The sequence below is a fragment of the Calonectris borealis genome, chromosome 2, assembly GCF_964195595.1.
Source record: "Calonectris borealis chromosome 2, bCalBor7.hap1.2, whole genome shotgun sequence".
NCBI lineage: Eukaryota > Metazoa > Chordata > Aves > Procellariiformes > Procellariidae > Calonectris > Calonectris borealis.
This window is the reverse complement of record NC_134313.1, coordinates 75,593,205-75,619,084: the sequence shown is the minus strand read 5'-3', so window position 1 is coordinate 75,619,084 and position 25,880 is coordinate 75,593,205.

Genomic DNA, 25,880 nt, shown 5'->3' with positions numbered 1-25,880 from the left:
AAAGAATCACCATCAAAGGTATCAGCAGAAAGTGATTTTAATAGAAATTTATAAAAACGCAACTTAACAGAGTTCGATGGCAAGGTTCACTCTATCACTTACTACATGGGTGAAGTATACAAAGGAAAATCGAGTTAGAATTAATCTAGAATGATTTAAACAGAGACCAGGGATGAAAAAGGGTAAGGGAGACCTTCCCCTTGAGTCACGAGGTTCAGAGAAGACCCCCTTGCTTTCTAAACTCCTGATGGAGTCTAGGTGCGGCTGGATCCACTCCTAGTCCCAGACTTGGTCAACGGTTTACATCTAAGAGATTATACGTGTTTAGCAGCAGTCTGAGGTTCATTCACAGTTTTAAGAGGGATCACAAGACTTTATTAGCAATTATTCATCGACTAATTTAACATTTACAATGTAAGTTAGTAGAGTCTACTACAATAATGACAGTGACTTAATTACAGATTATGCTTACTATCAGTTCACACACACACAGAGAGACACAAAGAGAGATGAATAGACAAAGGTATATCTGTTAAAAATTCCCCTCGAGTCCAGCGAAATATTCATATCAAATGTCTTGGCATTTCTCAGTGGGCGAGGGGTTGAGCCTTAAGGAATGTTTCAGCCAAGGTCTCGTCATCAGTCGGCAATGGTCCTCTGAATATCGCAAACTCGAGAGTTCGCGAGCTCTGAGAGGCTCCCACTCAGAGGGAGATGTTGGGCGCAGCCGCTGCAGTCCAGGAGAGCTCAAAGGGTCTCACTTGGGACCGCTGTTTACAAGTTTGCAAGATGCTTGGCTTTAGTCATCCATAAACTTCCATCCTGGCCACGGTCCAAATTCTCAAGGTTTCAGTAACAACGATACCGTTCCACTTGAGCTACGACTCAGATAAAGCTATCGGGGGATGACGAATCCCACTCGTGTCTCCCACTGGGCCCAGGCAGTAGGGATGTGTTCCCAACCTCAGCTACGCAGAGTTTCTGATGCAGTCAAGGGACGCTTAACCGCCTGACTCATTACACCAAGGCCAAGGTTTATCGGCAGTTTCTGAGATCATGGAGCGGCCCAGGAGAGGGGAGGGGGAATGCACCACCACATCCTCACCTGGAGGCACGCAGGACTGGAAGGCCCTAAGCTACATCCTGTGACTGAGAATTGTATTTCCCTCATTGCCAATATTCTGGAAACTCCTTCTTCAAAGCCGGGTCACTGCTCATCCCAGCCCTTACTTTGAGATTATGGAGTTTTTGTTTTGAAATTGCATTGCTTAAAGTTCATTGAAATCTAGCAACCTGTCAAGGCTAACATTTAGTTTTAAAATAACTGCTTAATAAATGTCAGCATTCAGCTCTTGAGGGATATTGTTCCATTTCAGTCTTAATAAACCTATCATCATCTACTTCACTTAAAGAAATTGCCAAAGGACAATATCTGTCAAGGCCATACACTTCTCTCAGAACTTGTCGTGAAATAAAATGACCAACACAGAAGAGTGACAGATTGCATTAATAGCAAAGTTTAACTACTTCATTTTGCTTTATTTTAGATACGACTGTAAATCTGGAATAAGTAATTCAGAATTTTCAGTAATTTCAGGAAAACTGACATGAAAAACAAGCTAGGGATAATCCACTGGTTGTTGTATTTTGCCCCCAGACATTTTGTAACTGCTCCAGGAATATATCTCTAAGCATAACTTCAGAGGAAATACGAGCATTTGGTCCTTTGTATAGGGTTTATAATATTATGGTAGGACTTGTCATTAAGAGTTAGAAACAAAGCTCAACAAAACATACACACATGTGTAGATTTTTTTTCTTTTTTTCTCTTTAAGAACAAGCGTGCCTATTTCTGCTAGCCATAGACTAGTCTGAAATGTAGGAAGCTTTGGGTTTCAGTTTTGTCCCTTTTCATTCTATTTTGCCGTTCCAGGTGGTAGCCACAAATTAGATGGGAACATAACACTGGGAGACAGGAGGCTTTATTTTTAATACTTTAACCTTAAGCAGATGTAGACAATTCAAAAGCAATAACAACAAAAAAACCACACAAACTTCCGAAGCCTCAAATATTAATAGACTTCACCTCAGGCTTAAGACCTCATCTTAAACCCACAGTCTCACAGCCTTTAGTGCAGAATCAGCTTGAATGCATCTGGCAACACAGGCAGAGCAAATTTGATTCTGTCCACAAAACCCTGCACAGCGATGCCTTTGCACGTCCCCACAGGAGTAATCAGGAGCACAGTTCGGCCTCATGTGTCTTAATTCATCCCTTAATCATCCTCTGACTTGTCACTCAGGAGTTTCTGTCAGATTGCTCCCAAAATCCTCTGTGTATTTGGAAGTCTGGCAGTAAGCGAGATAAATTTTCTAGACAGTGCCTTAATTTCTCAACAACTGAACACGCATTACTCTTCAGGACCAAAACCATTAGTGCCCAAAGCCCCATTTATTTCTCACAGACAATCAAATAACTTTAGATAGGGCTCTGACTGAAAAAGCTCAAGCTATACTTTTCCAAATCATCTCTTGGTAGCCTCATGCACAGCAGCTTTCATGCTTATGATACATCCATTAAAGGAGACTTTCCTTCTAAAGTCTTTACAAACATTCAGCACTCAATAAAATAACTGAGTTCATTTCAAGATATTAGCCTTTAAATACTAGTTAGCCTCACCCATAAAACAATACAAGCAGCTGCAGTAAAGTATTTCTTTTTTATTTTCTCAGATTATTTTTTTTCTCGTATTTTTTTATTTTCTTCTCTTTTCATACAATCCACTTATCTCACAAAATTCTACTACTGAAAAAACAGATGTAAACATCCCTTTTAGCTGGATAGAATAATACTATAATCACACTCTACCGCTCTGCAATTAAACTATAGGTTTTTTGATGAACATGCAATTATTCTTTACTGAAAACATAACAATAGATGTGAGATACATCTTTTGTTCTCAATACAAATTTATTTGCTTACCTTGTGATATTCTTCACAGATTTAGAGGCATGATTCAGTACCTACAGAATTCAGTGGAAAGCCTCTCACTGATTTTTGGTGGATTTTGGCTCATATCCAAACTGAGGTTGGCAAAATAGCCAGGTCTTCCCCCTCTTCAGGGGAAAAAAAAAAAAAAAAGGATAAAAAAAAAATAGATTTTAACAGTAGCTTACAGATCAGTTTCCTGCAAAAAGAATACAGTTACCAAAACTACTTGGCAAACTTAAAGAATGCCTATGAAATGGGAATAATCAGGAGATTCACTAAAAAAAGAGCACATAGCTTCTCTGAAGAAAAAAAGTCAGGGTGGATGTCACCATTGATAAGCCAGTAGTTATTTTATTTCTGGAAGCTAATTACTGAGTTTTCATGCAACATTATCTCGTTTATTTGTAAGGTCACTGCTTTGCCATTGCTTGGGTTGTGTAACTGGCCTGCCAAATGACACAGTTGTGTTACTACTCAGTGCATGAGTGACTTTTCTGGCAGAGGAATAGTGACTAACTAAATAAGAAACATCTACTAATCACTGAAAAATAAAAATTCATATGGAAATTTCTGGAACAGATTCTTGAAAGTTTTTATGAACATATACCTTTGGAAGAAGATGCTAAATGCATGGTTTTTTCACTGATCATTTCTCTTGTTTCAGTTACAAAATAATTAATGGTTTCTTTTCTTCTCAGTCAGTTCAAGCCAGTACCAAACAAAATATCAGTAGGATATGATTCCAGCAGGACTAGGGAAGCAATTGTCCCTTTGTACTCGGCACTGGTGAGGCCGCACCTCGAATACTGTGTTCACTTTTGGGCCCCTCACTACAAGAAGGACATTGAGGTGCTGGAGCGTGTCCAGAGAAGGGCAACAAAGCTGGTGAAGGGTCTGGAGCACAAGTCTTATGAGGAGCGGCTGAGGGAACTGGGGTTGTTTAGCCTGGAGAAGAGGAGTCTGAGGGGAGACCTCATCGTGCTCTACCACTCCCTGAAAGGAGGCTGTAGTGAGGTGGGTGTTGGTCTCTTCTCCCAAGTAGCTAGCGATAGGACGAGAGGAAATGGCCTCAAGTTGCACCAGGGGAGGTTCAGATTGGACATTAGGAAAAATTTCTTCACCGAAAGGGTTGTCAAGCATTGGAAGAGGCTGCTCAGGGAAGTGGTTGAGTCACCATCCCTGGAAGTATTTAAAAGATGTGTAGATGTGGTGCTTAGGGAATGGTTTAGTGGTGGACTTGGCAGTGTTAGGTTAACGGTTGGACTTGATGATTTTAAGGGTCTTTTCCAACCTAAATGATTCTATGATTCTATATTCTACATTTCTGTTATACTTCTTCAAAGTTCCCATTTCCCGATCTTTCCACATTGTCAATCCAAAAAACCACTAAAATTTGCAGTTAGCTTCAAATCTCTGAGAATAAACCCTTTCACCCCTGAATTTCTGCTCAAAATGGAACTGATGCATGACTACTTATGAGAAGCCTCCAGAGCATTTCTGATATTAATGTGCTCACTAAAATATATTTATACCTATATACCTATATATACCTCTATACCTATAGTGGGAAAACTTCTGATTTTCACACGTATTGATCGGAAAAAAGAAAAATGTCTCTATTCTGAATGACCGCAAATGAAAAGGATTGTAACAAACAGAAAAGTTAATTATCTGGTTTTATTTTAAATATTCATTCTACATTTGCACAAGTATTTTATTCAGCAATTTCTAGCTCAGATTTTACTATGGACACTAAGAATGCATGCAGCTCTACACATAGATGAAGTAATAAAAAGCAATCATAAAGACTATTCAGACAATTATAAGCACCCTAAAAGAACTATAGCATGTTATTCAATAATGTGAATCAACAAGATGCAGTGTTCTTGGTATTAAAAACAACAACTAATAACTTCATGCATAATCAGCAGAAGACTCAAGGAATTTCCAGTGTGTTATTTAACTTGCTTTATTTTTTCATAAAGTCTATTTGAATACTATTTAATAGAGGATTTACAAAGATTTCAGTATAATTAGTAATGAGATGGCAGTACAAGCCGTAGCAGGAGAGGCTTCTGCACGCTGCTCTGCTAGCTTAATGCAAAGCTTACCCAGAGAGACCTTCTTCAGGGAATAAAGTGTAAATCAGAACTTCTCTTTTCCCTTGAGACTACCAACCACGCTAGTCCTTGGGAAATGCATTTTCCTTTGGTAACAGACCAAAAGCACACAAACTTTTCATTGGAATTAGATGACCAAACAGCATTTATTTCTTCTTGAAGCTACAGAGACAAGGGTATTTCAGTGCAGAAGAAAAGTTGGCCAACCTCAAGTCAGCTTCTTCAGCACAGAAATGGACTCATTTTGGTAGATGAGATTGACAGCATACATAAAATAGATTTATATTCTGCCAAGACTATGCTAAGAATTATTTTAATAAACTAGTTTACATTACTTGTTTAAAAACAAAAAACAAAACAAAACAGATAATCTTTCTCATACTCCAAATATTTCAAATATAGACTTTCAAATCTGCTTGTTTTTTTTCTTTGATTTTAATCTAGAAGCAGCTCCCTTTCCTTGAATCAGAAAAGGACAACAACTTCAGCAGCAAGCAAAGGGGAAAAAAGCTATCCTTATTTGACCTGTCCATTTGTGTCCTGCCAAGATCAATTCTATCAATCCTATTACGTTGCTGTCATATCACACACAATGTGACAGTCTTTAATGTAATTTGAATTAACATTACACATTGAGGCATTGCAACACTCCAAATAAATATTTTTAAATCCCCACAATATGCTATATTTTCAATATGCGTGTAGACAAACACACGACTGCTCAGCAGAGCAACACTGCCGGGGAGCTCAGAAGGAGTGCTACCTAAGGTTGGAGATCTGCTCCGTAGCACAAAGATGAACTGACCTGCACACTGCACTCATCTATTCTCCCCCAGAGTAACTACAGTGCAAGTCATGGCAGGAGAGGCTTCCGCATCCTGCTCTGCCAGCTCGACGTGACTCTTACCTAGACAGACCTTCTTCGGGGAAAAAAGTGTAAATCAGACCTTCCCCTTTCCCTCGAGACTGCCAACAGCAGTGCTAGTCTCAGGGGAGATGCATTTTCTTTGGTAACAGACCAAGAGCACACACACTTTTCAAGGAGCCCATTGTGTTTCTGCCAGCTGCCTTCTCTCACAGGACATTGACCTTCAGAGCCCTTGGACCAAAGACTGAATTGTCAAGCTTTGAATCTAAGTTACAATAAAGCTACTGTGAGGATATACTGCGTGAGATCTTCAGCTGATAGAAACCTGCATTGCACATTGAGATGGCTACGACACTTTCATGCCACTTGAATGTATGAATATATTTACAGTTTTGGTTAAAGAAAAATTAGTTTGCACGTACTTCTTGAGCAGCACACATGTACTTCCTGAGCCTATACACAACAGTCTTGAGCAGCCTAGACTGCAAGAGTTCACATCACTGTTAGAAACATTTTATTTAAAAGAGTGTTATTTCTTTAAAATCACAGGAAAATCTAGACAGCGATGTATGTTGGATTCTGCCTTGGGTTTTCATGCTATTCATGGAGAAGTCTGGTGACTTCCTCTTCCCAAAGCCATTGCAGAAACGGGAGAACTCTTCAGTAAGCACTTTACTAAGATGCTCCCCTAAGTAAAAATCTACAGACTCTGTCACATAAGAAATTAGGCAGCTGTAACAGTGCCTTTCTGGCATTAAGAAATCTGCAGATCATATATAAAACTGCATTAAATCAGGATATAAAGACCATACTTGATAGGAAGAAGAAAAGAATGTTTCTGGTGTTGAAAAAAGGGTGAGCAATTGCTTTAATAACATCACCGAGTTCCCAATAGATTACTTACATGTTACATGCTTTAGTCCTTTGCTTGATCAGGTTAAGGATAATGTACCAGGTCTCCCGTGAAGGTCAACAGACAACTGCAACCTGGTTAATTTTTCAGAATATCTGATTACCTTCAGATTACACACAGCAGCACACTATTAAGCCACAAAACTGAGAGTCATAGTTAGTTAAAGGTTGAATGACTTCAGTGAAAATCCCGTTTAAGTTAAAGCTGCAGAAGTTATCTCAAACTTGAAATCTAAGAAAAAGGAAGAAAATTTCCCCTAGAGTTTAAACCTAGCCAGATGAATATCCAATTCAATACCTGAATATCTATTATTTGTAATAAGCAGAACTCCAAATGTAAAAGAATGGGATGGAATAGAAAATGAGAAAGATCACCAAGGAAAGCTCTGAATAAGATGTCAGAAAAGGCAAGAACTAAATAAAAACATCCAAAAGTCAAACTGAATTAGACCATATTAAGGAGATTAAAATGAACAAACAAAAAGCAATTAGTGGAGTACTGAAAGAATCAATCTTGGGACAAATTTTGCTCCATACTTTCATTAATGGCATTAGCCTGAAAAGTAGGCATGTGATACCCACTGACATGAAGATATGTGCCATCACCAGTAAGCAAGGAGAGGAACTGGAATATTATAGAATCATAGAATCATTAAGGTTGGAAAAGACCTCTAAGATCGTCGAGTCCAACCGTCAACCCAACACACCATGCCCACTACACCATGTCCCTAAGCGCCTCGTCTACACGTCTTTTAAATACTTCCAGGGATGGAGGCTCATGAACTTCCCTGGGCAGCCTGTTCCAAGGCCTCACCACTCTTTCAGTAAAGAAATTTCTCCTAATGTCCAGTCTAAATCTCCCCTGGTGCAACTTGAGGCCATTTCCTCTCGTCCTATCCCTAGTAACTTGGGAGAAGAGACCAACATCCACCTCACTACAACCTCCCTTCAGGTAGTTGTAGAGCGTGATGAGGTCTCCCCTCAGACTCCGCTTCTCCAGACTAAACAACCCCAGTTCCCTCAGCCACTCTTCATAAGACTTGTGCTCCAGGCCCTTCACCAGCTTCGTTGCTCTCCTCTGGACACGCTCCAGCACCTCCATGTCCTTCTTGTAGGGAGGGGCCCAAAAGTGAACACAGGATTCGAGGTGCGGCCTCACCAGTGCCGAGTACAGGGGCACGATCACCTCCCTGCTCCTGCTGGCCACACTATTTCTGATACAGGCCAGGATGCCGTTGGCCTTCTTGGCCACCTGGGCACACTGCCGGCTCATGTTCAGCCGGCTGTCAACCAGCACCCCCAGGTCCTTTTCCTCTGGGCAGCTTTCCAGCCACTCTTCCCCAAGCCTGTAGCGTTGCCTGGGGTTGTTGTGGCCGAAGTGCAGGACCCGGCACTTGGCCTTGTTAAACCTCATACAGTTGGTCTCAGCCCATCGATCCAGCCTGTCCAGGTCCCTCTGCAGAACCTTCCTACCCTCGAGCAGATCAACACTCCTGCCCAACTTGGTGTCGTCTGTAAACTTACTGAGGGAGCACTCGACCCCCTCATCCAGATCATTGATAAAGATATTGAACAAGACCGGCCCCAAAACTGAGCCCTGGGGAACACCGCCCGTGACCGGCCGCCAACTGGATTTAACTCCGTTGACCACAATTCTCCGGGCTCGGCCGTCCAGCCAGTTTTTTACCCAGCGAAGAGTGCACCTGTCTAAGCCGTGAGCCGCCAGCTTCTCTAGGAGAATGCCGTGGGAGAAAGTGTCAAAGGCTTTACTGAAGTCCAGGTAGACCACATCCACAGTCTTTCCCTCATCTACTAGGCAGGTCACCTGGTCATAGAAGGAGATCAGGTTGGTCAAGCAGGACCTGCTTTCCATGAACCCGTGCTGGCTGGGCCTGATCCCCTGGTTGTCCCACACATGGCTCGTCAGCGCCCTCAAAACGAACCACTCCATGATCTTCTCCAGCACCGAGGTCAGGCTGACAGGCCTGTCGTTCCCCGGATCCTCCTTCCGGCCCTTCTTGTAGATGGGCGTCACGTTGGCAAGCCTCCAGTCGTCCAGGACCTCCCCCGTTAACCAGGACAGCTGGTAAATGATGGAGAGCGGCTCGGCAAACTCCTCCGCCAGCTCCCTCAGTACCCTCGGGTGGATCCCATCCAGCCCCATAGACTTGTGAACGTCCAGGTGGCGTAGCAGGTCATTAGCTTCTGCCTCTTGGATTATGGGGGGTTTATCCTGCCTTATTGTATAAGGTTTAGAAGAATGTCTACTTCAAATTGATCACTCATGGAAATGGCTGGAAATGATAAAGAAGTATCAAGACTTAAAGTTATCCGCCCATCAGCCATTATGACTTTGGCCCACCAGCATGATTCTATCATAAAACAGACAAGACAGACAACAGCAGTGCATCCACAGAGATATTTCCACTAAAAATAGGAAAGTACTGATGCTATGGGTGAGATCTGATCTGAAGTACTGTTCTGCTCACACATTCCCAAAATGGTGAATCTAAACTAGACCTGTCTTTTTAAGAGTGCTAATTTATTTCTAATTAGGGTGCAGTAATTGATTGAGTGTTAACAGAAATCCTGCATTACTAAGTAATTGGTAGACTCTGTATGGTTTCAAAACTGCTTTTTGAAAGGCAGAGAGAAGAATGAAAATAAAGCATTCAAAGCATTTTAGCTCCTCACATGAACTTAAATAAATGCTCTTCCCAGCCAGTATGGCAAGATGTTTTACTGAATTCACAGTTGGCTCCTTTGGCCAAAGATGGCTAACATATAATAATTAGGGCAAAATCAGCATGACTGCTGTTTAAGTGAGTCATTAAGGACAACCAATTGATAGGTTTTATTATATTTTTGTTTTCCACTTTTCTGCTTATGAAGTTCAAGATCCCGGGGTGCCAGCAAGAAATCTTCTAAAGTAAAGTATTTTCAAGAGAGCGGCTATTTCAGAGAAGAAAAACAAAATCTTTTCAACCCTTAGCATAACAACAAAGTGAGCAGACAATAGATGAAAGAAGGAATGGTCCCTATAGGAAAACTATGCAAACAATCAGAACACTATTTATAGACCTAGATGAAGAACAGTAATGCATCTTTCACAAAAAATTTCAAAGTCTAGTTTGCATTCGGATTTGGAAAAAAGACCTACATTATTGAAAAGAAAAAAACCAAACCAAACAAGCAAAAAAAAATCAAGAAGAAAAACCAGTATCCACAAAAGAAATAAAAAGAAGTTTTGGACAGAATCAAAACAAATCATTTTAACCACTTCAGAATGTTTCATTTGGCCTGGTACTGTTAAAAAAGGGAGATCTAGCACACATGAGGACAGAATTGAAGACAAGCATTTCTGGGACTCAGCTACAAAGACCCCAAGGAACCAGCTTTGGGTTTTTTGTCTTGTATTCTTTAGTGCTTTGTATTCCAGTGTTATGCTTGCTCCTCGGGCCAACTTCTCCACTTCTCCATCCAGAAGGATCCTGTCCTGGTGCACTGAAAGTTAGCGTGACTAAGTGTGCCACAACAGAGGAAAGAGAGGTATGAAGCATTGCTGAGGAGTAAGAAGAGGTGAGGGCTCAACCTCGGTTGCTTCATGGAGAGGGCATCGCAGCTCAGAAAAGTACTAATGAGTGCTTTCAGAGTCAGTGGAGGAGACCAAAGTGATAGACTCAAGCTACCACCCAGCTCCAAAGCTAATTCAGTGTTTGGAGATCAACCTGCTGGCCACAGAAGATGATAAATATTAAAATCCAGTGGCTAATTTACACAGACAAAAAAGCACTACACAGATGTAGTAAGATATTAGGAATCTGGAGTTCTTGCTGCATCTTGGATTATTGGCATTTACTAACATGACACTTATTCATGCTTGGCATCTCCTCTTCCTGCTTGCTCCCATCCAGGGAAGCATTGTTCCTAACCCTCGTTCCTTCCTTGAGCTGACAAAGATGATCTAAAGACACTTTGTTATTAAGTTACTATGTGCCTTAAAGACAGGTTCTTCCTTCGAAATGCTTCTGGCAACCTCTGGCAATCCCCAGGGCACATTCTGGGGAAGTTAATACTACGCTGTTGCAATTTAATGCTTTTCATACTCCCTGGCAGTAGGCGCTGTTGCAGGCCAGACCGCAGCCATCTGCAGTGATTTAAGAGATATTCCAAACATGCACTGGCTGGGCAAGAAACATGTGAAAAACCCTTCTGATGCAATGCTGGGAGAGGAATCCCTTCCAGTGCACATTAACAAACAAGGATTGACAACCGAACCTCCACCCCTGCCCCCACACCATAGCGTCTTTTATTGTTCCTTCCCTATCTGCTGTACTGCAGCAGCAACACAATGTCTCCTCCCAACGACAGGACAAGCACCTGCATTCAGTGCTAAAGAGATCTTTTGCTTTCTACTGCTGCAGCACCTGCAATAATATCAACACCCAATAACAGTGATATCTTGACTGATCATGAACGAAGACTAACACCGAAGCCTCTTCCTCTGCAGAATTACTCCTGCTTCCTTGTTCCTTGCTGAACAAAGCACGGATATTTAGAGTTAGGGAGTTCGCTGATATCAAGTAACAGTACTTCCACTGAGGACTCTCGTGAAATTTTCCAGAAAAGCACTCAATGAGATTTCCACCAGGAATTTCTTTAGTGTTGTTGCTTTCTCAGTACAGTGATGCTGTAGGAAGAGGCTCACTGTGTGTCAGCTTTCTCTCTAGCAGACCACAAAATACGGTTACCTAAATGATATCCATATCAACTGCCCTGACCACCTTTGAATCCTCAGTGTGACACAGCGTGTCACTGAAGCTGTTAAGAGGAAGTGGTGCGGGAGGGCAGCAACTGAAAAGCCACTCCTCTGTAACAGCGTATTGATGCTCTAATGTCCATAGTTCTTTTAAGACACGTATGCAAAATGTCTTCTCAGCAAAAGACGCAGCAAATTGCTTGTAGTTGTTTTAGAGTATGATGTGAGCTCAGTCTTCCATGTTTCCTGGCCCACCTTGCAACTGTTCCAGCAAGGCCATACTGCTATTCTCAAAGCAGCACAGAAATTTGATACCTCCAAAATAGTAAAGTAAAGCAACAAGCTTTCTGATGTCATTATTTTCATTATGGCAGAAAGGAAACATTTCTCAAGAAAGTGGGGACATATAAAGTCTCCATTCTTGTGTACTTCGCAGACAATGTCACAGCCTTAGGCTACATGTGACCATGTTTTTTCCCCTCCAGATATGCTCAATAGGGATTGGAAACAAAATCATAGAGCATATGTGGAATTAATTTCTGCTCTTTAGCAGCCTGTAACAATTTAGGAGGTTCCTGTCTCTCTCCCTATCTAAGCTTTGCGTCTCCTACAGCTCCTGTCAGTGTTTTCAGTATGGCCCAGCATGCTCTCAAGCCCAGCCTCCTCTTCCTTCTTGCAATTATAACCAGCCTCTGACTCCTGGGCTGCACAGAAGGAAAATGTGATTGATGACTGCTCTGATAGACATGTCCAGCAGACACGAAAGAAGCAAACTCCATGAGGTGCACAGGTGCAGCCCAAGGGCAGTCACTACCAAATCCTTTCCAGACTGACAACAGTAACAAAACATCATGTTAAGAGAAACTACTCACTAGTACCCGCATTAGCAGCGTTCTAACGAGGCAGCAACTGGCACCGGGATAAGCAATTCCTCACTTTCCTCCCCATGCTTGCCTCCCCTTCCTGCAGCCCTGACCAACCATGCTTCTGGGGCTACATTTCTCCCAACAGAACCACCATCATCAAACGTCGACTGTTCACTCTTCCTTCTTCAGATCTCCCTCACTTCACTTCCTGGCCCTCATCCTGCAAAGGCTCCACAGCTACTTCTCTCCCATGTGAACCAGAACTACCTTTCCTCCCTCCCTCTCTAAGGAGATCCACTGAGAGAACTTGCTTCAGAGTAGCCTGTTGCCTCAGCCTTTGTCCACTGCTAGAAGTAGGGCCCATTTGCTGTGGCTTATCCTAGAGTTATCATTCAGGTATTTTCTCTGACATTCTGCTTTAAAGATTCCTTTTTCATCTCACAGAATGAAGGTGGAAGGCTTTCTGCAGTGAAATAAATCAATAAATAATTACCGCTTCATATAGCAGTGCACCATGAACTACTAGCACAGCTACTTGGATGAGATAGATAAGTACCGATGACGTTGGAAGAATCCTTCCTTGATAGCCCTCAGCCTGCTAAATATCTGTCATCAAAGAGCAAGAAGCACCTGCCTGCTGCTTCAAGCCAAGTCACACAGAATAAGGGCACCTTGCAAAGCAATATATGTTCATCCAAGGAAAGACATACAGAAAAAAGACAAAATAAGAGTTACATTAACATTAAAAAAAGCTATGTCAACACAGACGACTGCTCAACTTTAAAATTTGTCTTCAGGTCCTGATTGTTAGCTTTCCATACAAAAAGTCCTTAGACCCAAGCCTCGGTCAGAGCCCACTGTGACCCCAAAAACGTCTTCTGAAAGCTTGAGTCTGAGGCTGAGACTTCCAGCTGCAGAGGACTTGGAATCCACCCGCTTGCTGCAGGACATTAGAGGTCCAACAGGACAAATCCCTCAACTTCCTATCAGCAGATACATAGCTGGCATTATAAAACATGAGTTTTTCAGTGTCAAATCAAAATAAAATGAGAAATTTGTAAGTGAGATAAGATCAAAGCATGCAAGTGCAAAGGAAGCCATAACTATTCCCCAACTAAAAGCAGGATCAACAACAGCATTCCTCACTGAAGGCTGTAGGACCTACTCTTCAAAAACCTCTATGGATGGAAGTTCTACAGCTTACCCATGCAAACTACGCTAGCATTGACCTTTCTATCTATCAGGTAGTTTGCCCTAATATTTAAATTTAATCTCCTTTGCTGCAAGTACTTGAATCTGGACAACAGATTGTTTCCCTCCCCTATGCATTTCCTCTTACATACTAAAGAGCACTGTCTTCTCCTTTACTTCTCTTTTTACCTAGAAAACCTTCATTTCTTCACAATTCTCATAATTCTTACTGTCTCTGAGCTTTCTCCAAACATACTTGTCATGAATTGCCAAATCTGGTAGGTGAATAGAGGCAATGCTGCTGCATTGTATCCCCAGGCCCAGCCAGCAGCGAGCTGGTGCACATACTCTGAATAGACATACACACAATATACATACATGTACGGCCAGCATCAAGCTTTTCTTGCATAGCAATGCCGAAAACTGAAAGCAATTCTGCAACTGATGCTTTCTGGACAGCAAAAGCAGTGGGCAGATGAATTCACATATCTGAAAACAGCACTCTTATTAACACTTCCCAATACAGTATTGCTTTTTCCTTTCCCTTTCTGCAATACCTTAGTCACAGTTCAGCTTGTGATTCACTATTTCCTGCATCCACTTTGGAAGAGCTGCTACTTAGCTATCCTGCATTTACACAATTGATTAATCCTCCTTTAGCCGGAAACTTTGTGCTGACCTTAAAGAATTTCACCATATTTTCAGGACATTTCCATAAGTTGTCAACGTCATCTTGAATTCTGATGCTCCCTTCCAGCATACTTCCTTCTGGGAATTTAATAAACAGACTCTCTTTTCCAATATCCAACTTGTAAATGGAAATATTAAGTAGCACCAATCCCAGGAAAGGCCTCTGTGGAACTGAATATACTCCTGCTATTTAGCAGGGAGCCTCTATAAAACTTGTTACCCTGAGAGCCAGGTTTCCACTTGTGCCTCAGTCTTTCAGGGTTTGTTTCTGTGTTCTTGCTTCATGTATGTAGTTTACAATTTGGCCTAGTTTCCCTTGCTGTGTACTACCTTCTCTTTCCTCTGGAGTGCAAGAGTTTGAGTTAGCGCCCTTAATACACTTTAGAGAAGCATCAGCTACTCTGAACTCCATTTACCCGTGTGCATGTTTCTCAGAGGATTAAGTTCATCTTTTTTTTTTCCCCGAATTTGTTAAAGTTGTCTTTTTAAAGTCTATTGGGTTGGGCTTTTTTTGTGGGTTTATTTATTTATTTAATGTTCTTCCACCTGCCTTTTCTAAGAATAGACTTTAATTGTCCACTTGAAAAGGTAAGGGTAAGCCTAAAATTAGTAGTTAGCCAATCACAGAAGGGCCTGGAGACTTTCTCCAAGTTCTGTATGAGAAAATTCTCACCAGCAACTTGCAGAAATTTGCTGTAGGCTGTGTCCTTTCCAAACAGATACCACTCTAGCTGAAGCCCCCTGTCACTACAAAACTCTGTGCTTTGGATGATTGGTCCGAAGTGCTTGGCCCTAAGTATCACCTTCTGATATTCCTCGCCTAGTGCTCCGTAAGAAACTCTACATATGCCTTCTTTCTCCTTTTCTCCATCCCCTTCCCCAGAGGAAGGAAACCTTTCCTCTTCCTGCAACTCAGCACTCGGCACAGAAGGCAACACCTCTTTCTGCTATTCCTCTTTCCTGAACAAATGGTAGCCTTTTAAAAGAGCTCTTTTATACCTTACTTAAATTCAAGTCTTTGTGACGATCCAAATGACTTTGCTAAATACATAGATTTCAACAAACTGTCAAATCTTAAAGTAAAAACTATGAGCATTAACTTCACAGCAAATTTCACAGCGCTCCAAGTGCTTTTGCTACATTAAAAAACTACAGATACACAGAATCAGACAAAGTTGCACTCATCAAAAGTTCAGGGATTTGACAAAAAGGCCAAAGTCAGCAGAAAGCTTTCATTTAAGATCTTTTACCAGTAGGATCTTGCCTAGAGATTAGACCTAAACCCAATTAGCTCACAAAATATTCTCCAGAATGAGAGCTGAATACATAGATGTGGCCCTATCATCTGTACACATGAAAGTAAAATATTTAGATTACAGAACAGAAAGTTCAGGTGTTGAACTATACCTCCTTGGGATATTTCAAATGGGACACTCAAATTCAGTGTGTCAATTCAGGTGTCCCTTCCAAGAAATAAGTCAGGTCTTGTATGGAGCTTTGATCCAAAACCCTCTTAAGACAAGGAGAATTAAGTGAAATTCCAGTTGCTGAAATGGGACCCCCATTGAGAGAGCTAAAAAGGGAAGGATGGGAATGAGCTGAGGGTGAACATGGAACTTGCAAGAAGCAAGAAGAATGAATGTACAGGATAAAAGCATCCATAATCAAATGAAAATATAAAAACGTATTATCTTGCTAATTATTTAGTATACCACTTCTAAGCTTCCATAATTTGACAACCTCTGTCTGTGAACAGAGATTGAACATAAATAATTAAAAAGGGAAACTTAGCAACATGGTAACAGATGCTTGAGCAGAAACTGTCAGTTATATGATGACAAAGGAGCTGTTTGAGCAATTTTTAAGTTAGCTTAGTTTATGTAGAACCAGAAGTTACCAGAGGCATTGATTAGAAGATGATACTGTCATTCAGAACATTTAAAAAAAAAAAAATCTATAAAATATTTCAGATCTATTTATAACAGGCTTAACTGTTCAGAATTAAAAATAAACACTAAGGCTAAAAATTCTGTATCATTCCATGCATGTATGTACCTAGCTGACAATGAGCACAATCTGTTCTATCAAATAATTATGCATGTGTATGATGATGAATAATCAGTTTAAGAATATTTACTAATGTGCAGCTTTCATCAATTAACTGTACTTCACTTTACAAGGACTTCTAAACAGGACCTCCTCTCATGACTCTTCTCGTGTAAAGCAGAGTCAGTCTAACTAAACTAATAAAAATAGCTGAACAAATACATAAAATCTAATAGGATTCCAAACGAGGCTCACATCGGTTTTAAAATCCACAATCTGCAAGTTTTTAATGGTATTGAAACAGCCACATACAACTAAGTCAATCTGACTCAGACTTAAGGTCACCCACCCACCACAAAGTCTGCCTTCCCTGTTTTGTTTCTTCACTAAAAGGATTGATAAGAATGCCAACTTTTTACAATTAACACAGAAAATGGTGAGTGTTTAGCACTTTGCTTATCTGAGACTAAGTATTAAACGTGGATCACACATTGCTTTTGTGATTGATGTATGTCTAAATAAAAGTCCATCATTATACTAACAATGCCAACTATTCTGTATTTTACTTTTGAGAAGACTGGTAACTTTGACTTTTATAGAGATAATTAACATAATCCTGTGTGGTTCAGGAATACATTAAAGCACAACAAAAAAGGAAAAACCCATTTTCTGTAGTTGTTCAAACTGTACAACTGAAAACAAAATCAACCTCAATTAGTATGTGGCCAGAAAAATCAAGCATCTAGAGTGTTGTCGTGGTTTAACCTGGCAGCAGCCAAATACCACGCAGCCGCTCGCTCACCTCCCCCGCCGGGTGGGATGGGGGAGAGAATCAGAAGGGTAAAAGTGAGAAAAACTTGTGGGTTGAGATTAAAGACAGTTTAATAGGGAAAGCAAAAGCCGCGCATGCAAGCAAAGCAAAACAAGGAATTCATTCACCACTTCCCATCGGCAAGCAGGTGTTCAGCCATCGCCAGGAAAGCAGTAACGCGTAACGGTTACTTGGGAAGACAAACGCCATCACGCCGAACGCCCCCCCCTCCTTCTTCTTCACCCAGCCTTATATGCTGAGCATGACGTCATATGGTATGGAATAGTCTATTGGCCAGCTGGGCCAGCCGCCCTGGCCACGCTCCCTCCCAGCCCCCCGCGCACCTGGCAGGGCATGGGAAGATGAAAAGTCCTTGACTAGTGTAAACAATACCTAGCAACAACCAAAACATCAGCGTGTCATCAACATTATTCTCACACTACATCCAAAACACAGCACTATACCAGTTAATAGGAAGAAAATCAACTCCATCCCAGCCAAAACCAGGACAGTATACAACAAAAAAGGAAAAACCCATTTTCTGTAGTTGTTCAAACTGTACAACTGAAAACAAAATCAACCTCAATTAGTATGTGGCCAGAAAAATCAAGCATCTAGAGTGTAAATTAGGAGGACGCCATGAGACATAAATGGATCCAAATATGATCTGACATTCTGGTTACCAAATTAAATATATCAGAATACAGGCAGTTATTTCAATCTACCTGACTGCATAAACAAAGGTCTCCTTGTCACAGTACTGGCAGGGGGAAATTCCCTGAGCTTTGCTGAGGAAGAGGGAGGCTCATACAATCCCATGTCCCAGGTAGAATGGATACAGTTATTTGTACATTACACCGCTATTAAAGTACACAACAATAAAACAAGATCTCTAAGAATATTTTCAAGATTTTGGGACAAAGAGGTGTTTTTCACTACAAAATCTCTGGCAAAACTACAAATATAATTTCTGCTAATTTACAGTCTCTCAGCTTATGCACAATCCAGTCCTTCCCTTTCTCATTTTAAAATACAAAGGATATAAAGTATTTAAAATGTTGCTTGAATTTGGAGACAGGAGCAGAGGACAGTGAGAGCAGCTCACTATCTAAACTACTGTCTGTATCAACATCCTGTCACTATCATATTTTTGGTATTTTTCCTTCCGCACAGTCACCTATTCTTGCAAATAAAAAAGAACAAGGACAAAGGGTGGGGGAAAAAAAGGAGGTTCAGAAAGCTGGTGTTAAAAATAATAAAAAGGGATGGTATGGGAAATAGAAATCTCTCACCTCTCAAAAACAACTGAATGATGTTAGAACGAGAGTAGGGCGTGATGTGCTCTCTCAGCAGACTTTCATACATCTCCAGTCATGAAGAGCTCACTGACCCATGAGCATAGCTTGATAGTTTATGGCTTATGCCATCAACAACCTAGCTAAAAAATCCAGTTTCCACCAAGTTCTGTGAATAAATCTTTTTTTTTTTCCTATTTTTTTCAATGGGGAAAAAAAGACTTAAAAAGCATTTATACTTTACAGAAAATGGTTTTGTATATCCACAATAGGAGACAGGAGAATATCGTAGTATAGTTTAATAACAATGTCAAGCTTTCCAGAGTTGTTGTCTCTGAAAAATAAGAAATTAACCACTAAACAAATTATCTGGTTAGATTTACTGGATGCACACTGGGATCGCTCAGCCAAGATATTAGACTCAGGTAGAGATTTAAAAGTCAATTGCTAGCCAACTCCTGTTGTTAAAGAAGATTAATTTTCTTTCCAGACACCCGACTTTGATATAATATATGGCTAAAGCCCTAATGAAGGCAACAGAGCTGCTGCTGACACATCACTTTAAGAATTTGACAAAGATGATGACTGGTCTGATCTTTTTGATCTCGATTATGGCTCAATGGATGACTGATTTTTTCAATTCAATGGCCAAAGTAGTGAAAACGTGTTTCAGGCAGAGCTAAAAGTAAGATTTGACATAATACTTTGTATTGGAAACCATATGTTTTGATAAGTCTAAAGCAAAATTATTTCATTTTCAGCTTTTTTGGTTGAAGTGGAGGGCTAGGTGAACAAAGAGTTATATTGTTCTTTCTACTTTATGAACATCTGCTTAGATGATTCATCTGGAGAGCAGGCTTGAAATCCCCTCTGTGCACCTTCAGAGCATTTCCCCAAACTTTAAAATGTAAGCTATTCTGGTGCAGACTTGTCTCCACTTCCTTTTAAACAGTTTCACTTTATGGCATCTACCTAAATAATCATTGGAACAGGGACTGGAACCCAGACCTTCTTGACTGCACAGACGATCATTCCCATGTTATATCCTGGAGTATGAGAATATAATTATTAACACAGAACAGCTTCAGCAGGAAAGAGCAGGAAAAATCCATTCAAAATTCTCCTTGTTCATTGTTTATCTATCTTCTTAGACATGGAAGACAACTTAGTAAATTTTGTGACTGCAACAAGCTTCTGAAAAGGATCAGCTACCTCCTCCAAACTGCTTTTACAAATGCTGCTACATCCCAGATGAAACCAGACGGAGAAATATTTTGCATATATTTCAGCAAATGTTATCGTGGAGCCGCTTTTTAAATTAAAGGTCCAAAAGTATTCACCCAATTTTACAGCAGTCACAAAGGTTTCAGGTTGACTAAAACTGCAGTTTTCACTGAATAAAACTATTCACTTGGAAAACAATACTAAACCTTGTCGAGATATAATGAATCAGCCAAAAAAGAGGTGCTATCAGGAGATATCAGGAGCAAAAGAGAAGCTATCAGGAGGCTCATAAAAGATGAAATGAAGAACAGAGTAGACTGACGTCAGAAGGAACAGAGATGAAGATTAAAAATACTAAATTGTATAGCCAGGATAACACCTGGAAACATAACACCTAAGGAAAAAAAACCAAAACCACCGCACAAAAGAACAGAGTCAGTAGGAAAAAATTAAAAGAAGCTGAAAGCCAAAAGGAAGAAAAGGAGTCTACGGTAACGGAAGACAATGAAACACAAAAGGGAATCAGTTGAATTTGAAACAAAATCATGTTCTTAGCTGATCCAGGTTTCAAGTCATCTAATCTGCTAGCAGTGTAAAGTAAATGGTTGCAATTGGTAGACTGTACCAAAACGAGGTATTTAAAAGGAAAAGCATAAGAAAGTGAAAGATGCTGTAGACTTAGGGAAAGACTTCTTTTTCACTTTTGGCTTTTTTTATGCTTTTAGTTAAATGAAAGGACTTGTGACAGAAAGTCACTAGGAATACTTAACTATTCAGTAATACATGATGTCAGTATCCCTGCTATGTAGCAGTGATATGTATGACTAGAGCTAGCCATAATACTCCAAATGCTCAGCATGAACAGCAATACCTGTGTATGCATGTGCCATTTTTCAAATTGACAGAACTTGCTAATATTTTGACTAAGAAATTCTATTTTCATTTACAAATTCTCAACAATTCTGATAATTTTTTTATTTCACTGGTACAGTTGTTTAGGAAGTACTCACTCCTGCAGCAATCAATAAGCCTCACCACAGTCCATGCTTCTGCCTGTTCCCACACGACGAGGTACATAATTACTTTTAAAGGACTGGAATACTACATTTAAGAAAAGCCCATTTTTAGTCTCTGCCATTTATCTCATTTAAGACAAACTTCCTTTGCAGGAAGCCACATCAATACTCAGATAAATCCCGGCTGTAAATTTGTTGCTTTGAGAAAAAGCAATTAACCACTGCCTAAGCAATGGAAAAGGTCTCCTTGAAAACTTTATTTGTGACTTCATAATCTAAATCTCTCACTCACCAGCAAAATTTTTTTCTCATCCATTCATTCAGCTGAATATTCTTTCCATGACATTTTGCTCCTTTGTAGTGATTTTTTTCATGCTATTTGTTATTAATTGCTAAATTTGTTTCTAGATGTTATACATAAGTTGCTATAAAACAGGACAGATGATGTGTTTGATTCACTACTGGAATTGAATATAAAATTCAGATTCTGCCCACATTAATATTTGCAGGACCTCAAAGTCTTCAGAGGGATTGGTGTCCTACCGTGCTGTGTTCTGTACAAGTTCAGGAGAGACACAGAGGAGTTGCTCAGCAAAGCTTATAATCACAGACACTCAAAATGGAGAAGGGATAGCAGAGCCCATTCCAGTGAAATTGTAGACATCATGCCAGATATTCAAACTTAATTCACTTTTCCACAATTATTATTCTTGTTTCACCACCACATTCCTTTCCTCATTAAAAAACTTCTCCTAATTTCCAGCTTAAAATGTATTAATGCTCAATTTATGTCCATTTATCTTCTAAGTTTGTCATTTCGCTTCAGGAATTTTTCTTCCTCAGTATTTGGTGCACTGACCAATTCAGAGAATTCAACATACATCTTCTCCATCTTTGTTCCACTGGATGCAAGCCAGGCTTTTCTCATCTCCTTCCATAGCAGCACTGGCTTTCCCTTCTCCTGCTCAGCTTAGCACCTACGCCAATTTAAACCCACCATTCTCAGACATGACTGGTCAGGTTTTGACACAGTATTCCTACTCTTCACTGGAAATACACGTGTCCTATACTTAGAAACAAAGAAGTGGTTTTCTGGCAACTTAGTGGTCCGGCTAGGAAAACCATTCAAGCAACCACAGCTAGCTGACATCAATAAAAAGCCTCCCAACAAGATTTTTGAGTAATGAAATGTGTAATGTGTCAGTGTGCTACAGTTTGATCTCTACAGAACCTCTGTAGTAAAGATAGTTATGAACCCACTCAACTAAAAAAACTGTTAATTTTTTTTCCTGTGATAAATCTTTTATCACATCAACTCAGATATGAAAATAGGCACTAAACTAAGGACCACTGAAATAAATATGTTTAATAACATTTCCAACTACAATATCTACCCATGTTTCAAACTCAGAGTATTATATTTAAACATCCCTAACCTACAGCTGAAGAAAAACGTAATACCAAAGAAATAGACACAGCTCTTAACACAAAGGATATCTGCACAGGCAAACATACCTGATCTGTTAAGACAGACAGGGATATTTTAGAATCAGTTTTTGAAACAGAAACACAAAGTTGGGCAGAAAGTACTAATATTTGCTAAAACATCACGAGTGTCTGCCACCATTACCTCCTATTTCAAACAGCTAAAGTGGGGTACTCTTAGCATGTAATAATAATATTTTAACATTCAAAATAATTCATACTTTCACTATATAGGAAAGAGAGACCTAGATAAAATCTGTTCCAGCAAAAGTCCCTATTAGAATATGAATGGAAATGTAGCATAAAGAGTATATGAATGGTATGCTATACAGTTAATTAGTTCACCACAAAGTGTTTGCTTCATTAAAAAATATGAACTAATTGCTAGACTACATCATTCAACCCTGTAACTAATTCTAGTGACCTAAATGTTTTAATGTCTTTAACTGCACACATCATATATACTGCAAGTTCTGCTGGATTCTGGAAATATCCAAGACCAATATATTTTGAACATTGATTTGGTAATTCCAGCAAACAATATTGAATAATCATCATAATCCTTTCTGGGCAGCCAAGAGAAACTGGATTAGATGAGAGGCAAGCGGACCAGCACATAGCTGTAACAAAAGATGCCTCAAGAAGTAAAGCACACCATCTCCATCTCAATATATATCTCTCTCAAGTGATTTTACCTTTCCAAGGGGCTCCAATAAACAGCAACCTCCAGAAGAAATCACTGAAAATTTAACACCGGAGTAAGTACAGGCAGACTTTTTTTAATCTTCTGAGGTTCTTTTGATATACAATCTCTTTAATTTAAAAGAAGAAAAAACTAGAACAATCTGAAGTCTTTAAACCAGGAAGGAATTTCAGATGTTCTCAGCATTATTCCCTTAGATGTTAACAGCAATGTTCTCACTAACTTTACGGGTAGATAAATTTTGCATGCTTTTCAAGTGAACCCTTCATGACCTGCAAGGAACAGAAGCCTTATACTGAAGAATCTGTATTGAAGAAACAGATTAATGCATTCCTCCAGTTTGGCTTAGCCCATAGACTGTAAGTTTTACCACGAGCTACTTCTGTTAAGAGCTACAAGATTAGATCTGGAGCTGACTGATGCACCACAATTTATTACAATGACAATTTTAGCTAGTTTATATAGACTGTAAGTCGCTTTTGGATTCCACTGCCTTGTTTTATTCTACACTGCCTCAACTGGACATTAACAGCCAAATTGTTCTCTAAACAGTTCGCAGATGTGTGAGAAAGAAGGAAGATAGAGAAAGCAAGGAAAGAATTACCTGCAGTTCCTTTGAAAGTTTAAAAATACAGTTTACAGCTTTGGGTGGATTAACTAATGTTTATTCCTATAACTGGCTTCATTAATTTGTATATTCATCCTCATCATAGCAGCCATATTTACACAAAAAAAAAAAACTTCAGGATAATGATTCAAGTGTCTGATTCATAAGCAGGCCTATTTTCAATGTCAAACCATTCCCTACTGAGCCCTCTAAGGACAGAGAGAGAGGGAGACAAATGTCCCTAATGAATATCCCCATGGAAGTAAGCGGCTTTCTCACATGCATACAACTGAGCTTATAGGACCAGGTTGTATTCTTTTTCCAACAGGTAGGAATTGACAACTTTGCTGATTTATCCCTTGACACGGCCAAGCTAATACGCATCCCATCACACTAATTTGCAGAGATCAGCGTTGAATGTGCGGCTGTGACCATCTGTACCATCAGCCAGCTGGCTATTTCTCTAAGGGGTATGAACAACCATTACAGAATTGCAAACTCTGATCAGATGTTTGCTCTCTAACCTAGTGTCTAAGGAGCAGGCATCCTGGCCTGTATCAGAAATAGTGTGGCCAGCAGGAGCAGGGAGGTGATCGTGCCCCTGTACTCGGCACTGGTGAGGCCGCACCTCGAATACTGTGTTCAGCTTTGGGCCCCTCACTACAAGAAGGACATGGAGGTGCTGGAGCGTGTCCAGAGGAGGGCAACGAAGCTGGTGAAGGGTCTGGAGCACAAGTCTTATGAGGAGCGGCTGAGGGAACTGGGGTTGTTTAGCCTGGAGAAGAGGAGGCTGAGGGGAGACCTCATCGCGCTCTACAACTACCTGAAAGGAGGTTGTAGCGAGGTGGGTGTTGGTCTCTTCTGCCAAGTAACTGGCGATAGGACAAGAGGAAATGGCCTCAAGTTGCGCCAAGGGAGGTTTAGATTGAACATTAGGAAAAATTTCTTTACTGAACGAGTGGTCAGGCCTTGGAACAGGCTGCCCAGGGAAGTGGTTGAGTCACCATCCCTGGAGGTATTTAAAAGACGTGTAGATGAGGCCCTTAGGGACATGGTGTAGTGGGCATGGTGGTGTTGGGTTGACGGTTGGACACGATGATCTTAGAGGTCTTTTCCAACCTGTATGATTCTATGATTCTATGATTCTATGATTCTATAAATAACTAATCTCCTAACAGACTAGTTGCCTTACTCCCTTTAAACCTCCCAAAACTGAGATATTAACTAATTCAGCTCCTTTTGAAAATTCCATTAAAAATCCACGTCCATCTCTAGGACTCTGAGTTCTTCTGCCAACCTCCATCTTTGCACTTTTTGCTGAGGCTCAGTTCTGAGCTGGCAATGCAGTTGCATTTATACACACATAAGGAGTTATCAGTGAAAACCCATTTGCATGTACCAGTGCAATGCCTTTCCAAAATGAAGGTGAGTGTTCAGAAGCCCAGAGAAAAAAGGAAAGGAAAAGAAAAAAAGAATAAACAGCCCCACGTATGCATTACATCCGCAACAATGAAGGCATGGTTACAGAATAATTAGTAGCGACAATAGCCGTGGAAATGTATATTTTAAAAGCCCACCACAAGAAATTATATCTTCATCACTCAGTAATTAGCTAAAATCTATTGACCAGCAAATACATCCATAGGAGAATTATTGCTCAAAATCCTCAGCCATGAAAAACATCTGAATGTAAATTCCCAAGGCACATTCAATTATCTTGGAAGACTAGGTCCTTGGCATCGCTCACAATTTGGCTCCAGCAAGGGGACAATGCAATACCATTTTCTCACACTTCTGGCAATGTAGACAAGTCCCCTTTCTACATTTGTTTCAAATGCAGGCAACTGTATTGAGAAATTTATTATATCTTGGTTTTAACTGTAACTCGGAGCTTTGTGCTGTGCTTTGAACTTGTCACAGGCTGGCAGGCAAAACCAGAACAATTAGATGTAATGTGACAAGATTCCCTTGCTCCTACAGTCTGAGCACTTGACAAGCAGCTGTAGGACAAGCTTTGGAACCATTTTAATCCAAATCCAAATGTCAGAAAAAGAATGATACGACTTAAATGGAACTTAAAATTCAGGGAGCACCTTCACGAAAACAAGTCTTGGGTATCACCTTCCCAAAGGGAGTTTAATAAGCTTTGATTACTTTTCTCTTAAGATAAAGAAAAAAAGATGAAAATAGAGATTTCTCTCTTTCAGACAGAGAAGCTGTTCTTTCACCTTAAATCCTGCTTCCACCATCTAATGAATGTCAGTAGCTGGAAGACATCCACTGAGTCTGAGTGCT